The sequence below is a fragment of the Urocitellus parryii genome, chromosome 2 (genome assembly GCF_045843805.1).
Source record: "Urocitellus parryii isolate mUroPar1 chromosome 2, mUroPar1.hap1, whole genome shotgun sequence".
NCBI lineage: Eukaryota > Metazoa > Chordata > Mammalia > Rodentia > Sciuridae > Urocitellus > Urocitellus parryii.
The window spans coordinates 198,613,225-198,630,813 of record NC_135532.1 but is presented as its reverse complement, the minus strand read 5'-3'; positions in this window follow the sequence as shown (position 1 = coordinate 198,630,813).

Here is a 17,589-nt window from a genome sequence, read left to right as displayed (position 1 = left end):
AATTTATGAATTTATTACCAGAAATTATATGTAAATCTTATATAGCCCTAATATACCTGGAATATTGGAGACATTTTGCATTAAATGACTCATCGTATCCTCACAGCAATATTTTTATCATCATACTAAAGATGAGAAAATAGAGATACTAAGAGCTTAAGTAACAAGCCAAAGATTTGGCTATACTATAACAAATTTTAAAGTCTATTCTAGGAATGTTTGATAATTATCAACATTAATAAATGAAAAATCAATGTTTGGCTTGGTAATTTTTCAGTTTATATTCATTTGTCTGTCTGCATTAGTTTCTGCTTGTTACCAAAGGTTTGGTGGTTTAAACAACGAACAACTATTTCTCATAGTTTAGGAGACTGGGAATTCTAAAATCAAGATGCCAGCAGATACTGTGCCTCATGAGAACCTGTTTTCTGATTTGCAGGTAGCCATCTTGTATTCTCACATGAAGGAAACCAGAGAGAGTTGCTGTCCTCTTATACTCAGAGAGAGGAGACTGGAAAGAGTGTCTCTTATCTCTTTCTATGAGGGCATAATCCCATTTATGAGGTCTCATCCTTGTGACTTAAGTACCACCTAAAGGCCCCACCTCCTAATGCCATTGCATTGGGGGTTAGAATTTCAACAGGATTTGGTGAGACAAGATCAGTTGATAATACCCAGATTTACAGTTTTTAGGATTCTTTGGTTAATTCCTTAAGTAGCATGTTAATATTTGGAAGAAATACTTTTTTCTCCCTACAAGAAAATAGAACATTACTATTAAGTAGTGTAGATGTATAAATTATCCTTCAAATTGGTATTTGAGAATGAAAGGGACACTATACATATTCATTCCCCCAAAACAGGTATAAACTTGGGTCCTACTAGCTAAGTTGGTAGTGTGATCTCCTATTAGTAAAACTGTTTAAAGTTTTTGGATAATGCTCTACATATTTCACTATCACATCTTTTGAAGAAAACAAATAGTTCCTAAGTTTAGTGACCATTTCTTTGGAAAACTGATCCTTTGATAAAAATTACAGCCAATGGTTTTCTTCTAAACATGGGGCTCAGCTCCAGTTCACAACACCCAGCTGGGTACATTTCTCAGGAGATTTCTTCAAAGGACATCTTGGAAGCACAAACAATTCCTACAAAGTTGTATTGTTCTGTCCCTTTTCCCTACATTCAGACTCCTCAAAAACTAAGATAGCCAAGTAGGACTAGCAATTGGCTGTCCAGAAAAGACACCATAACGCTGATGCATAAAGAGCCAAATGAAGAATGATGAGCTCTGCAATAATGAAAAAGTATAAGAATAAGGTTTAAAATAAACTCAGGGTTGAATTCAGTACCTCCATTCTTCTTCTTCAATAACACAAATGTTAAGCAATCAAAGTATAACATTGCAAATAAAAATCCTCTGCGATGTTTCCATCAATGCTGAGTGTTAGGTGGATAAAATTTAGTGTTGTCGAATTTGTGTGGTTTGGGGCATTTCCACAGTTCAATCCTCAGCACCACATAAAAAAAAAAAAAATCAGTTCAGTACTAAGGAGACTGTTAGATGCTAGTAAGTGACCTTGACACAGAGGGAAATTTACACACAAAACTGATTATCCAGCCAAATAAAAATCCTCTTCTTCATCAATAAATATTTCTTTTGAAACATTTCTTAAGTTAATACAGTCAGATAGACTTTGAAAAATTAACTGAAAGAAAATATGCAAAACTAACTCATAATTAGAAATATGGATTTAAAGAAAATCTGACTGATATTTTAATATAAACTGACTTTGAAAACTCATTGGGGATGTTCTCATGTAGCCTCATATCAAAAGGTGTGACGTAGTATATTTTGTTTTAAATTTGAAGTGCAGAATTTGTTTATTGAATTTGCAAAAAAAATTGAATAAAGTGTAAGGAAAAATTATTAGTATTTACTACTGTTCTCAGTAGGAATTTAAAACTTACTGCTTAACCAAAGTACCTTTCTATATTGTCGACAGTAAATGGTAATTTAAAATATGTGAGGCAGAAAGGAATAGTAATATTTCATTGTTATAGCATACTCCATCCTGTTTTTATGTGCATTCCCAAGATGTGCATGTATGAACTCTTTCTGAGGAGCAGGCTCTGAATAGTTACTGAGAATAGCAGAGAACTGAGCTCAATGTAGGTTTAAAATTTTGATATAAGAATTAATGTTTTTATATGCAATAATTATAGCCAAAATGTATAGATTAAAAACTAGTATGGTAGTTTCTTTCTCTTTGAAATATGATTTCCTATTTCTAGATGAATTTATGGAAATATAATTTTACCAGGTATTTTATTCATATTTGTATTATTTTGTAGCAAGAAGCAGATATATATTGTTTTTATCATCTATACAAAGATTGATCACATTGACTTTTCCATTATTCACAGATTTATTCTGTGTTTTCTACTGTAGATATTTCTCCATGTTCAAAAGAATAGTTTTCTCAAATTAATTTGGTCCCTAAGACTTGGAATCCTCATAGGAAACAAGCAAAAAAAATTTGAATGATGGGTAAGATTCTTGAAAAGTCTTTTAAGGCCCATTTTACCTAAAATATTGTCAAATCTAAAATGCTCATAAATACAAACAATTATAAGCCTGAATGTCATTCTTCCTTAGCTATAAGTTTTACCTTCCATGAAAGGCTCATATCTATGGAGTTTCTCATCTCCCAACACATCCATACAGAGAACAAAAGGAAATTAGAAAACTTCACCTTTGTTCTAGATAAGTTATACAGTGAAGGTTTAGAGGCTATATGAATTCTCTTACAAGAGTGAAAACAAACTACTTGATCTTTAATTCAAGATTTAAGCAGATTGCTAACAAAAGCAATAAACATAAAAGTATTACATTTGTACAAGTTCAATAACATAAAATACAGAAAGACCTTCAATAAATATTTATTGCCTGCCTAATCTGAGATGTCACTTCTCCATACAAATGAAACAATGAAAGCCAAGAAAAAGATGGGCATGGTGGTGCATGCCTATAATCCCAGAGGCTGGGAAGGCTGAGAGGAGGATCTCACGTTCAAAGCCAGCCTCAGCAAAGTAGCAAGGCCTAAGAAACTCAGTGAGACCCTGAGTTATCTCTTAGTCAAATATAAAATAGGGCTGGGGATGTGGCTTAGTGGCTGAGTTCCCGGAGTTAAATTCTAGGTACTCCCTACCTAAAGAAAAAAAAGCCAAGACAAGTAAGCATGGATCCTCATTAGGCTGATGCTTCTTGTAGGAGATATAGATACTAAACAAGTATTTGATATGTTACTGAATGGTTGAAGTAGTTCAGGGCTTCTCAACCTTAGAGGACTGAACTTTCAAGGCAAATAATATTTGCCATGGGTTTTTTCCTGTGCAGTGTAGGATGTTTACTAGATTCCTGACCTCAGTTTATTAGATGCCAGTGACTAGTACTTTCTAGAGTAGTATTTTCTATGAAAGGGGAGAAAATTTTTCAAAAGCTTGAGGTAGATATGGCATGAAATGCTGCTTTTGTCTTTTTTTTTTCCTTATGACTTTTTCGTTTTAACAATGATTAGTATTCAATGTTTGTAAGTGGTTGGGGAAGATTCAGTAGAGTGGGAAAGTTGTTGCAGAATAGGGAAGATAAATGAAGTAGCACAACCCCTAAAATGATATTTGGTTGTAGGTTAAAAACCACAAAAGTACTCTGACTTTTGGGGATGGGGTTGTGGCTCAGTGGTAGAGCACTTGCCTCACATGTGCAAGACACTGGGTACGATCCTCAGCACCACATAAAAAAATAAATAAGTGAAATAAAAGTGTTGTGTCCAACTACAACTAAAAAAAAATAAATTAAAAAAAGTACTCTGATTTTTGATAAGAAATAACTAGTGTTATGGTTGAGCACAGAGGAATTGTGGGTTCTGATTCAAGTAACAGTTCAGTTTGCTTGATGTATTGTATTATTAAAGTGATTAGTAAGGTCATCACTTGGCAAAAGACAAGGGTGGGCTAAGAAAGTAATAAAAGCAGAGTTTAACTTCAAACTTAGCTTCAAGTTTTCTGTACCAAAAATGGATAAAATCTAGAAATTATATAAAACTCTCTGACAAGGATCTTGAAATAATTCTGTAAGTGTAATATCCACTGAAATCTAAACTTTTTTGCTGCAGAACAAAATACTTTTTAGGAAATGAAATGAATTTCTAATTTTTAAGATTTTTTTTCTAAAAATATTTTATTAATCATGTACTTATATCACATAAGGAAAAATATCATTGGACTTTCATTTCAACATTAAGGAAAAAAAAAGACATTTTGTAGGTCTTTTTACCTGTGTAACATTGCATTTCAAACAATAGCACTAGTATAAGGAAAATTATTGTTAAGGAACAACTTTATCGTTAAATCAATATAGCCTCTGACTTGAAGTCAATTTGCTTAGAGTTTTATATGGCTTTATTGATTTGAATCATAAAAGATACAAAAGAGGATACATTTGTACAAGTTCAATAACATAAAAAAGAGAAAATGTCCTGTAGAAACCTCAAACGATAACTCAGTGTGTGGGTGAGTACAGGATTTTGGAACAAGGTAAATTGTTTCCTTTTCTATCTCAAACCTTGAAGAAATCTGTTACCTTATACTGTCTTATGACCTACTTATTTTATGTGAGATAGATACCACTGGCACATTCTTTAGAAAGTAGTAATTCACACCCCAGAGAACTGAACATAAATTGAGGAAACGTTTACTTTGACCTTTATTTTAAAAGCTTGACTAATGCTTTGGATTTTCTTACACAGATTTCATCTTTATTTGGTTTATTATCTAACCTAGAAGAGTGAAACATATTTACATTCATAAAATGCTTGACTTTCATGACTAATGGATGTTAATTGCTATGACAGTGACATTTTGTATCTTACCCATATTTCTAGGTTACCATTTATAGGAAAATCTTTGAGAACTGAATTACTAGGGCTTTTAGAAAAAATAAAATATACTGCTTGCTAAAACTATAAAATTATTGCTAGCATAAAGCTAAATATAAATCATATAAGATTCTAAGACTTTTAAAACATTTGTTTGCAATTTTATATTTTACTTTAATAATATTAATTTTTAAAAGCAAGTGAGTACATGGACAAAAAGGATTATTCTGTTTGGATGTTCATGGAATCTTTGTTTTATCAATATTCTCACCTTGTCTTACTTATCCTGGTCATTCTAAGGATGTATAACCCTTTGAAGGAGTAAATGGTGTTATAGACCAGTGACTTCTTTCTGATAGTATTTTACTAATGCTTTGGTATTTATTATAATCCTGTCTGCCTTGTTCTACTTAGCCTGTTCTTCCCTGTAGGACATTTCTAATCTCATTGCTTTGGTTGGGACTCAGTTTATAGGCTAAGACATTGAAGGAGACATCTGAAATGCACTTTGGTCTCCACCAGGAATACCTCGTTTATCTGCTGTTACCAGCTGTGTTGTGCTCAAATTCAGGGAGAAATTTTCAATTTTAAAAGTTATACCAAGAAGGTAAAATAAATTAAATACATTCAACTTGATGATTAAGTAAGTCATAATCAATGAAAAGCAGCTAATGGAACTTTCAAACTTCTTAATTTTGTATGCCAGATTTTAAATATTTATGTCCTTAATCTTTATTCAAGCAGCCAGATAAACCCTAAAAGTCTTTGAGCATAAGAAATCATACTTTTACTTATTTGGAAGAGTATAAACTTCTATTTTTTTTTCATTCATAGCAAGACTTCCTAGCCATCAAAGATTAAATAGAACAACTTTGTAATAAAAAATGATTTCTTGCAGAGGAAGTTAACAATTTAGAATTCTGTGTTCGTAAATTTTCATATTCCTTAATCTCTTTTCCCGAATATCCTAGTTTCATATTTCTGGGCACCAAGATGTGAACGGTTTTCCTTCATGACTTGGTGTAGTACAGTAAGGTCTACATCAGACAGAAACAGTTACCTATGAGTGACTGATGCTGCATCAGGATTTGATATCATCATGTATAACTGATGTAGTTTATTTTTAGTAAAACACTTATTTCTATTATTTTTTTTCTTAGATGAGAAAACAAATAGTCATTGAGTAAATAACTTCATTGCATATGGAGATTTAAATACCTGATGACAGTCTACTTAGACTTATCTGTTTAGATATTCTGACAATGTTCAGCCTTTTCATGCCAAAATATATCAACAAAATGTACATGTAAAAAACATAAAAATGTTCTATACATTTGTTATGGTTTGGATGTGGTGTCCCCCAAAAGCTCACATATAAGACAATGAAAGAAGGTTTAGAGGAGAAATGATTGGTTTATAGCCTTAAACTAATCAGTGAATTAATCTCTGGTGGGATTAACTGGGTGGTACCTGGAGGCAGGTGTGGTGTGGCTGGAGGAAGTGGTTCATTGGAGGTGTGGCCTTGGGTATATATTTGTATCTGGAGAGGGGGGGTCTCTCCCTCTGTTTCCTGAATACCATGTGAGATGCTTCCCTCTGCCACTCTCTTCCACCATGATGTTATACCTAACCTCATGCCCTAAAGAATGGAGCCAGCCTTCTGTGGACTAAGACCTCTGAACTGAGCCTTCTGGTCAGATCTTTTAGTCACAGCAAGCAAAGAAAGCTGACTAAAATAATATTATACCTAAACAAGGCACCCTGTAAAACTCCTTATATACTTTTGGGTATTCTAAACAATGAAGGATTCCTGTCTAGATGTCAGACAACATTCTGCATTCTTAGAATTTAGGCAAGTAATTGTGGATTACGTTGTCATTTTTTCATCTGTTAAGAGTGATTTTTAAAATGATTGTACTTGGAGATACAGAGCAGAAAAATTTACACACATGCACAAAATGGAAAAAATTAAAACTAAGAAAAGGGTGTTAAAAATATTCTCTGTGCTTCTTTTAAATTCCACACAGTTCATAGAAGAGGTAAAATCCTATTTTACCTATTCAATGGAAAATGAGGATTTGTAAAAATGTGCATATCTGTATGTTGATATGGCTAATTTCAAGAAAGATTTTCACACAAACTTTTGGGATGTTTAGATCTATTCTACATTACTTTGGTTTACTATTATTGTATTTTTTAAATAGCCAAATATGAGCTTAACCTCAGCTTTTTAAATTTGTTCTGAAACACCAAAAGAATTGTTTTGAAGATTCGCGCACACACACACACAAAAAAAAAACCACCAATAATCATCACTGATTGCATAATTAAATACCATTAGCCCCTTAAATTAACACGCAGTGGGATCCAGGAAATATATAATAATTTTTAAAAAATCAAATCTCTGGTCAACTATATTATGATAAAATATTACAAATTATTATGTGCTTTGAATTAGTACAGGCATTTAGAAAAATTCTCCTGGGGTTGTTTTGGTACAGATTGTCCTTGATCACAGTATGGCTGTCAGTAGGCACTGGGGCAACATACTTCCAAGTTAGGTACAAGGCCAAAATCTTTCCTCCTCAACCTTAGAATATTGGCCCTGGGCTTCACTCATATTGGATACTTAAACTTTTATTTTGTCTAGGGATTTCTCTCATTGGCATAAGCCAAAATGGAGACCTCACCTGAACCCTGTTAAGCCCAACCTCAAGGCAATGCAGTTCTGGAGAGAAAAATGGAATACAAATCAAAACCAAGTACTCAAGCTCATAGATGGTTTGTGTCAACTAAGAGTATTGTATAAATTTTGCTGCTAATACAGGAACAATTCATAGCATATTTTTAAAGTTATCCTTTAAGAAAAGAAATTATATTTCTACTTTCTGCTGAAGATCATTGAATGGAAAATAGATAATTTAATGAGACAAAATGGGAGAAGGTTAACAGAAAAATTGGATATGTTTAAGAAGTATTATAATTTCTGTGAACGTCTCCATTTGCTTCTTTTATACTATATAAGTCTATGTTGTATTATCTATACTGGTTTAAACATTGCAGAAGCTGAAAAACCTTAAAATATACATTAATTAATGAATATCTATACATTAACAAGGTGAGTGTTAATGTAACCTTATAAAAATTCTATTAAGAGCTCAAATTTAAATAACTCTTTTAAAAGAAAATAACTGATTGTCCCACTTTTTTCTCAAATAACTTTTTTAAATTTTAAATTGAATTTATTCTGTAGACAAAGGTAAAGATTCATTCTTGCCTAGTCAAAAGGTACGTTTTTCTCTCTGAAAATGTTCAACTTTATACATGATTTATTGTGTACTTACTTTTAGCTTTTCCTATCAGAAGACAAAGGATTCAGATCAATGACCTTTTTTTAATTCTATGAATGTTCTGTAAAATGGTCTCTTGCTTTTCAAATTACATTAGAAATCAAAAGTGCACATGACTTTGAAAAGATTTATCTTTTCTTAAGTATATTGGAGGATTAATCATTTTTCTATTAATCTTATTCAAATTCTAACAAATTAAAATAAAGCTGCATTCGAAGGGGAAATAGGTATCTACCATTCCAATATACCTTTATATATAGTATATATATGTTTTACATATATATGTGTGTGTGTATTTCTATAAATATATTGATGGATTCATCAATCAAGAGATATTATAAAATTAGTTACCAAAATCAAATTTTATTATAGCACCATCATTAACTCTATATTTCTTCTTAGATTTACAGTAAATAATTTTATCTCAGGTTCTTCAATTCCAAATTATCATGCTTTTCAGTTCTGTGACTCTTCCATTGAGATATTTGAGCTTTAAAAGGCACATTATAACAACATTCAAGACTTTAGTTTTATTCTAGATGATTTTAGAATTACATAATTTTGAATCATTAAAGTTTTCCTTCTTAGAATGAAGGAAAGGAATCATGTGTCCACGCATTTTTGTTGCTCCTAATTAAAAAAAAAATTGGCAATAGAAAAAACCAAGTGGTCCATTTCCATCATTTCCATTTGCAACTTTATTTTTTTCTCTTCCTGATTGTGCCTTTGTCTGTTCTGAGCAACTAGATCAAGTGTATTACCTTACAGCTCTATGGCATTTAAAAGAAATGTCTGAGGAGAGTTGCTAAATTCTCCTTGAGCCTTTTCTACATTTTCTATAGACTCTTGCAGTATCTTAGAGTAATCTCCTATAAACATAGTCAAATAAATGTCAGGTCCTTCCTAAAATGTCTGCTTGTTGTTGCCTAGGCATATATATAAACACTACACATGTTCTTTATCAATTATCCATTGATGAACACCTAGATTAATTACTCATTTTAGCTGTCATAAATAGTGGTGCAATAAACCTGGAAGTTCAGATGTTTCTTGGGTGTACTAATTCCTTTCCCTTGTATTAATATCCAGAAAGGTAACAGCTGGAGATCTAGTTTTAGTTTTTTAAGTAACCTCCATTCCATACTCCGCAGTGGTTTTGTCTATTTACATTCCCACCAAAAGTGAATGAGAGTTCTTTTTTCACATCCTCACCAACATTTGTTATCCTTTGGGCTTTCTTTGTTTGTTTTGCTGAATTGCAATCTTCCTAACTGGGGGGAGCTATGGTATTTTGGATTTGAATTTTCCTGATTGCCAATGGAAGGAAGCATTTCTTAGGTATTAGCTAGAAATTTGTATTTCTTCCTTTAAGGTCAAGGCTTAACCTGTGGCTGTACCTTTCTATGGACCATGAAATCAATTTCCTTGAAATTTAATTTGTACAGAATTCGAGGGAATAAATTAAAAAAAAAAAATCAGAGAGCTTTTCTTGCTGTTCTTATCCTCAGTTGCTCATATTCTAGATCGTAAGATAGTTATACTATTATAAGTGCCCAGTTGAATAGAATTTATCTGGAAACAAAGCAGAGGATGGTCATTCCATGCAGAAGAAGCAACATGAGCAAAGTCATGAAGATGGAATTTTTTTTAAATCATAAAATCACACTCATACATATAAATTGTGCATGCAAGTATTTATGTCAGGGCCTACCTAGACCAAACCATGTGTATTAGAAATATGATTGTATATTATGCTGTAGACAATGGTGGAAAATTGATAATATGGTATTAATGTTGAGGATTATTGGTGGTCACTTGATAAGGGCTGAGCAGGGAGTCAGGCTCACCAAGGCAAAAGGATTTGGACATCTGTGAAGCATTCTTTCCCTAGATTAGTCTTGAATGTCCTGAATTGCTTTAAGATGAGGAGGTGTTGGGTAAAAAAATGGGATTAAAGAACTGTTTGTACTCATCCTTAAAGAATTAGAATCATGTTACACCAAATGTTTTCCCCAAAGACAAACCCCAGAAGATCTTGACAGGTTTGCTGTGAATATAGGGTTTCATGTCACAAAAATAGTTTGAGATAAACTGGATTAAAGGAAGTTGAACATGGTTATGTACTAAAGGATGTTTCAAAGAGTTTAATATGCAAACATGAATTCTGAATATTTAACAAAATGAAGTTTGAAGAACTTTTTTGTTGTTGTTCTTGAAATGTAAAGTATTATGGACTCTGTTGTTTTTAAGTAGCATCTGATAGGACTGTGAGTCAGCACAGTTAGCAAGTTCTGTCTGTCCAAATGATAGTGGCAAACTTGCAAACTTAGAATGCAAAGACAAGGACAACTAGAGCATTACACATCACTCTGTGAAGAATTTATAAGTGATATCAACAACAAAAAAAAGCACCATATTGAACACATAATGTTCATAATTAGGTTGTGCATTCAAAAGAATTAAGAAAACATTTTTGTTAGTTTGAAAGGCAGATGCAACATGTGTGTATAAATACATTATTTCAGATGTTAATTGAATGAATGTATTGACTAAGCATTAATATGCTGAAAAATACTGTGGCAGAACTGGGTGTACTATATTGGGAGGGCTTCTTAGGAGAAGAGGTGAAATATGAAGCACAAAATTATTTCAGTTTATTTAATTCTTTTGTTATTTTCACATCATGTCCGAAAAAATGGTGATGTGAGAAAGGCATGATAAAATTTTAAAATATTTTAAATCAAAGTTTATGTCCTCCTTCCTTTATAGAGTCATACCTGGAAACTCATATGCTATTTTATTATTTTTAATATGCCTCTCTTTGACATTTGAAGAATAACAACATAATAACTTGTGAATCCAATAAATTTATATGTTTAGTTTGAACTACAAATATATAGTTATCATAACATTTCCTAATTTTTCTTCTGTTAACAGATGAGGTTTGTTGAAGATTGATTTTGGCAAACTCTGTCAAGATGGTAGTTGTTTGAGCAGTTTTTTAAGACAATTTCTTCAAAAGGGAAAAGAAGCCTTTGAGATTTGAATCTCTGAAAAATCACATTTGATTTGGGACAAATACAGCAATGGCTTCAAGTAGTATTGAAAAAGAGTCCTTGGTCTATACCCAAAGGACTTAAAAACTGCATACTACAGGGACGTGGCCACATCAATGTTTATAGCAGCACAATTCACAATAGCTAAACTGTGGAACCAACCTAGATGTCCTCCAGTAGAAGAATGGATAAAGAAAATGTGGTGTATATATACACAATAGAATATTACTCAGCATTAAAAGAGAATAAAATTTGCAGGTAAATTTGATGGAGTTGGAGAATATAATGCTAAGTGAAGTAAGCCAATCCCCCCAAAAATGAATGCGGAATATTTTCTCTGATACAAAGGTGCTGATTCATAATGGGGATAGGGTAGGGCATGGGAGGAATAGAAAAACTCTACATAGGGCAAAGGGGAGGGAAGGGAATAAAGGGGGTACAGGGGTAGGAAAGGCAGTGGAATGAGATGGACCTCATTACTCTAAGGACATGTATGAAGACACAAATTGTGTGACTCTATGTTCTATACAACCAGAGATATGAAAAATTGCACCCCATATGTGTGATATGAATTGAAATGCATTGTTCTGTCTTATATAACAAAATAAAATTTAACAACAACAAAACAAAAAAAAAGGAGTCAAAGGAGAGGCAACTCTCATTTGAACAGACAGAACTTGCTGATGTCATCTATTCTGTTATTGTAACTTCTTTCATTAAAATTTCCTGTCTCAATTATATGACAGTAACCAGCAGGGGCTGCTCTTAGCATTATAAGCAAACTAATTTTCTCTAGAAATGAATTTTTGGTACTAAGTGATCAGTATAACTAAAACAAATTAAGCCTTGTGAGCATTTACAGTAAAGCCCTGCCCTTTTCTTTTGGGGGTTGGTTATTTATTTATTTATTATTTGTTAACTCTTTGAATTTATGCTTTCTCTTTAAGCTTCCATGTATGAAACATCTATGTATTTATGAAAATACTACTACCTCCTACCATTCTTCATAATTTTTTCATTAGTACAGACATAATAGAAAAAAGACAAATTAGAGGCTATATGCTCAAAAGTTAAAATGTGCATTTTTCAAAAAATTTTTAGTTGTTGATGGACAAAATACCATTATTTTATTTATTCATTTTTATATCGTGCTGAGAATCAAACCCAGTGCCTCACACATCCTAGGCAAATGTTCTACCACAGAGTCACATCCCCAGTCCATGTGCATTTTTAATAAAAATAATAGCAAGGAGAAAGAAAATGGACTTTCTTTAATAATTGTGATTTCAAACAGAAGCAGGCTGTCCTTAGGGCAAGTTTCAATAACATAGAAACCAATTTAGTTTTTTTTTTTTTAATAGCACAGTTCTTTTCTATAAGCCATTGGAGAAATTAGAATAGAGGACCAATAATGTCAAATGGCTTTTGAAGGTGTGCTTGGGAAGAGAGAGAAATACGCTGTGTTAGGAACTTGCAGAGTGCTGTTATTTGTCAAAGGTTAACAGCATCATATACATTACAGCCTCTCCACTGAAGCAAGGGGAAGCATAACCCCTTCACAATTCTTAAATTGTACTATGATTTCCCCAGCCTTGCTGTTCTTCCATATTTTATTTATGTTCCAGCCTTTCTGGAGAAATTCCAAATAGTTGAATAAATCACCTATCTTATGACATTTAAGGATCATAATGAAGTAAGTCTGATTACTTGGGATAATGCTACTTCTTTTATTATTTCCAATTAAGAAATGTACAGTTGATCGGGTATTATTAAACTTTTCCAAGTCCCCAAATTATATTTTGGATTAGACTTGACTTTCAATAACTCACACACAGACACCTCCAGGTCATGGCAAATATTATATTTGAGGTGGTGAAGTTTGAAGCTCAGCCCTAATTAGGGAGTTTGGTACTTAGTCATGCACATAGACACTTAGGAATCAGCTTTTGGGACTACTGTATGATAGGTGAGCTGGGAAATTGCAACCGAAGCTCAAAAGTTAAAAAGCTAATGGAGGAAATATAGGGCCTAGATGTATCTGATCCAGATTCTGTACAAGTAATAACTTTTAAATAATAAAAAAACCCACATGCTACACATGTATTCACTTCACATACATTCTGTCTCTAGTATATCCTATTATAAACTCTTTTCTATAATCCGGTCAAGTTCACCCATGAAGTAAATAAATTTTGTGATTAATTAGCCCTCAATTTTAACTTTCTTGGAAATAATTTGTGTGACTTTTACTTTTTACATTTGGATTAGTGACTGAATGAATACTTCTGTATACTAAATTCTAACAAATTACCAAATATCTATTTTAGTGCTTAATATTTGCTCATTCATTTACTAAGTGCTTATTAAATAGTTTTCATGGTACAGATTCATTCTAGGTTGTAGAAATGCTAATTCAAATGAAACTCTTTCTCTGCCTTTGGGTTATTACAGTCTGTTTGCAGTTTAGGAACCCTTAAGTGCTCTGATACAGACACCCAGGAAGAGTCATGAGTCTAGCTAAGAGACAACTACCCCACAGTGAGTAAGGATTAGAAACCATGGTAACTTGGGGAGTCATATCATAAATTCATTCTCAAATTATACTCTGGGAAAATAGAATATGTAAAAAAAATTCTAGCAAGATGCAATATTCAGATTAAGAGAAAGTTATACATAGAGCATTAATTTAAGAGTTACAAAACTAACTCGACTTCAAGACACAGTCTACCTTTTCTTATCTTGATTCCATTTCAGCTCATGTACTATAGGCTCAAAGATTTGCTTCCATATGACCTCTACTGCCATTAAACTGAAATCCTTTGTTGTAGTGGGCTATATCTTTTTTCACCTTTATAAATAAAGCATGAATAAAATAATTAATGCATAAATGTCCTCAATTGGTAAATGAATAAATTAACAACTTTTTGTCTATCTATATTGCTATTTGTGCTTTAACCCTATATTATTTATAGAAAATCATTTTTTACTCTTTGAATTTGCCTTACATTCAGTCTACAGATTTCAGAGCTAATAATATAAAACCTCCCAATCCAATCATTGTCTCTCTTCCTCTGGATATTTGTTTAGCATCAAGGGAAAATACCGTGCCAGTCCTGTGACTGAATAAATAATTACTGAGTAGTACAATTACTTTAATTTTTTTATTAGTTAACATTTGTCAAAAAAACTTAGGTATCTTTGTAAATATAGCAAAACCAAATAAAAATAAGCTTGGTCTATTAGCATTATAGCTGGAGTGCTGCTTACTGTATCTATTCATTGAAAACCCTGTTAGCCCAACTTTAATAGGCAGGAACAGTTGATTAAAATTGTGAAGGCTATTAAAATATCTACATCTAAATCACTTATTGTTGAACTGGATATCAATTTTCACAATAGTTCAAAGGACATATAAACATATTCCTATATGCATTAACATTTCTTCTTTTGATCTCTATAACTGAATCTATATTTAATCAAAGTTACTCAGTTGAACTGATTTTTTTTTCTATTTTGAGGCAACCCATTTAGAACTAAGAATTTCTTTTTTTAATCTCTTACAAAAAGTTTTTCACAATTTTTTTAACCATTTAAATACTGCCCTGGCATTAAGAGAAGTGTGTGCTTCAGTCCTCACCATCAGTCTTCTCATGTAAATACAGCTCCTCAGACATAGTAAATAAACTCCACTTGGACTCCATTTGATAGTATGATCGTGTATAGAATTTCTTTAATTTTTCAGTACCTTATATATTATATCAATTATTAATTAGCTATGAATATATGAAATTTTAATCTGCATTATAATGTAATATTCATCTAATAGTCTTAGACATTGTATTATGAAAATATAAATTGGATTTTCGTGGTCTATTGGCCAAGCTCAGGAAGAAACACCAGAATTATCAATTACATTACTAGATTATTTTTATTCTTTGAACATGTTTCTAGTTACAAAATATAAACTCTCCCAATTACCAACATTAGATATAATGAATATCTTGAAAAAATAATCATAAAATAATAAACCATATTAGAATACTTAGAAAATATGAGATGGTATTCAGTGATGCGTTATATCATATTTTGCTCCATCAGTAAATTTGGGGGAATTTTAAATTAAACTAAAATAAACCATATTATCAGCACTTCAGATATTCCATTGCAGTAACCTTAGTGTGAATTTTGGATGAAAATCATATTTTCAAGTGGAAATGAAAAAGCAGTTTTCCTTTCAAAGTTTATTTATTTTCAGAAGGCATCAGGATTAATATTTTTTTAAAAAAAAATCTAAAATTTGGGAAATAAGAAGAGTAAGTTGCCTTTTAGAGAAAAGCAAATTATAAAAGCAAAAAGACCTGGGAAGGGTGGTCTCCTCTCCACAAAACCTTTTTTCTTTGCCTGTTCATTTCCTTACTATACTTAATTTTGCTTCCAAATTGGGTTAACTTCTTATTTCTCCATCTTGTCATCTTCTTTATAATGTCTCATCTAATACTGCCACCTATGGACATTTCAGTGGCTGATTGCACTATGTCTTTCAAGTTTAGTTTTATCATCTATTTATTTCTTCATTTGCTTTTTACAAGTTCTTGACAGCATAGTATCTAGGAATTTTGCATTCTGCATGGCACAGATTCATTGTGCAGTGGCTAATTGTTATAGTAATAAAGACATACTCTAGTATTTAACTAAGGGCAGATTAGAACAAGAGATGTAAAACATGGCTTGACACAAATGTCAATAAATAACTTTTAAGTTATCCATTGTAAAAACATTTAAAAATGGCACTGACAGAATTGCATAAGTAATTTTTCCCCATCAGGAAAGAATCCTATCCATTCCTGTAGCACTCTTCACATGTAATGCCTGCCTTAGGAAAATCCTTACCATAAATGTCTCCTATTAAACAATGCATACTAGGAGAGACCTTCAAGACATAGGAATGAAACTCCTTTGCTACGACCAAGGAATTTCTTTTTGTTAGAGAAGCTCACTAGTAGGGCTATGGCTTCACTTAGCTTTGTGGACATGGTGTGAGGTCTATAAAAGTATATTCTCAGGTATTTTCTTTGACTACCATATCTTCCATTGATCTTTACAACTGCCTTCAAGTAAGGGTCCTTGAAATTTCGAATGCTTTGAAAGATCAAGCAATGTCCTTGATCCTTCAGAAACTCCCCAGGGAGGTGGAACTTTACTACTGGTTCTAGAAGATTGCACTAAGCCATCCCCTTCATATTAGCCATAGTGGTTATCTCATCTCTCTGCTGGGAAAATGAAGCCTCAGTGATCAAAGCTGATAGAAATGACATTGCAGTCCTGGTTGTTTATAAGTTAACTTAGTCAATGCAAACACTAAGATTGGGATAATATACACACAGCAGCCAGCTGGGTGCAGAGAAAATTGCCTCCAAGAATCAGAGAACTGAGCTGTGGGTCAAGTGCATACCCATCTGTGGAAGTTGTTCCAGAACCATCTGAGCCAGGAAAAAGCAGCTCCTTCCTGTTTTGGTCTATCAGCATATTTCCAGCACCCTCTGATATGTCAACTGGAAGTGGGGAAAGGCTCAGGTCCCGTTTCAACACCACAGAACAAGAGCTAAGAATTGCAAAATTGCAACTGAGTAGAATAAATTTGTTAGAAACTTAAGTCCAAAAATGTAGATTTAAAAGGTGATCAAAGTTATAGAAGTACTTGTGGGATTATCTATAAAAATATTAAAAGCTGGATATGGGAATCACACTTGTGATTCCAGCTAGTTCAGAAGCTCAGGCAGGTGGATGGCAAGTTCAAGGCCAGCCTCAGTGACTTAGAAAGACTGTCTCAAAACACCAAGAATAAAAAGTTCTTTGGATGTAGCTCATTAGTAGAGCACCTTGGGTTCAAATTGCAGCACTAAAAAAAGTGAATAAAAGTAAAAATAAGTAGAAATAGATAAAAGAATCATGAAATTCATATGGAATAATAAAAGACCCAGAATAGCAAAAACAATGCTAAGCAGGAAGTGTGAATCAGGTGGTATAGCTATACCAGACTTCAAACTATACTACAGAGCAATAGTAACAAAAACAGCAGGGTACTGGTACCAAAACAGGCGGGTGGACCAATGGTACAGAATAGAGGACACAGTAACCAATCCACAAAGCTACAACTATCTTATATTTGATAAAGGGGCTAAAAGCATGCAAATGGTGCTGGGAAAACTGGAAATCCATTTGCATCAAAATGAATCTGAATCC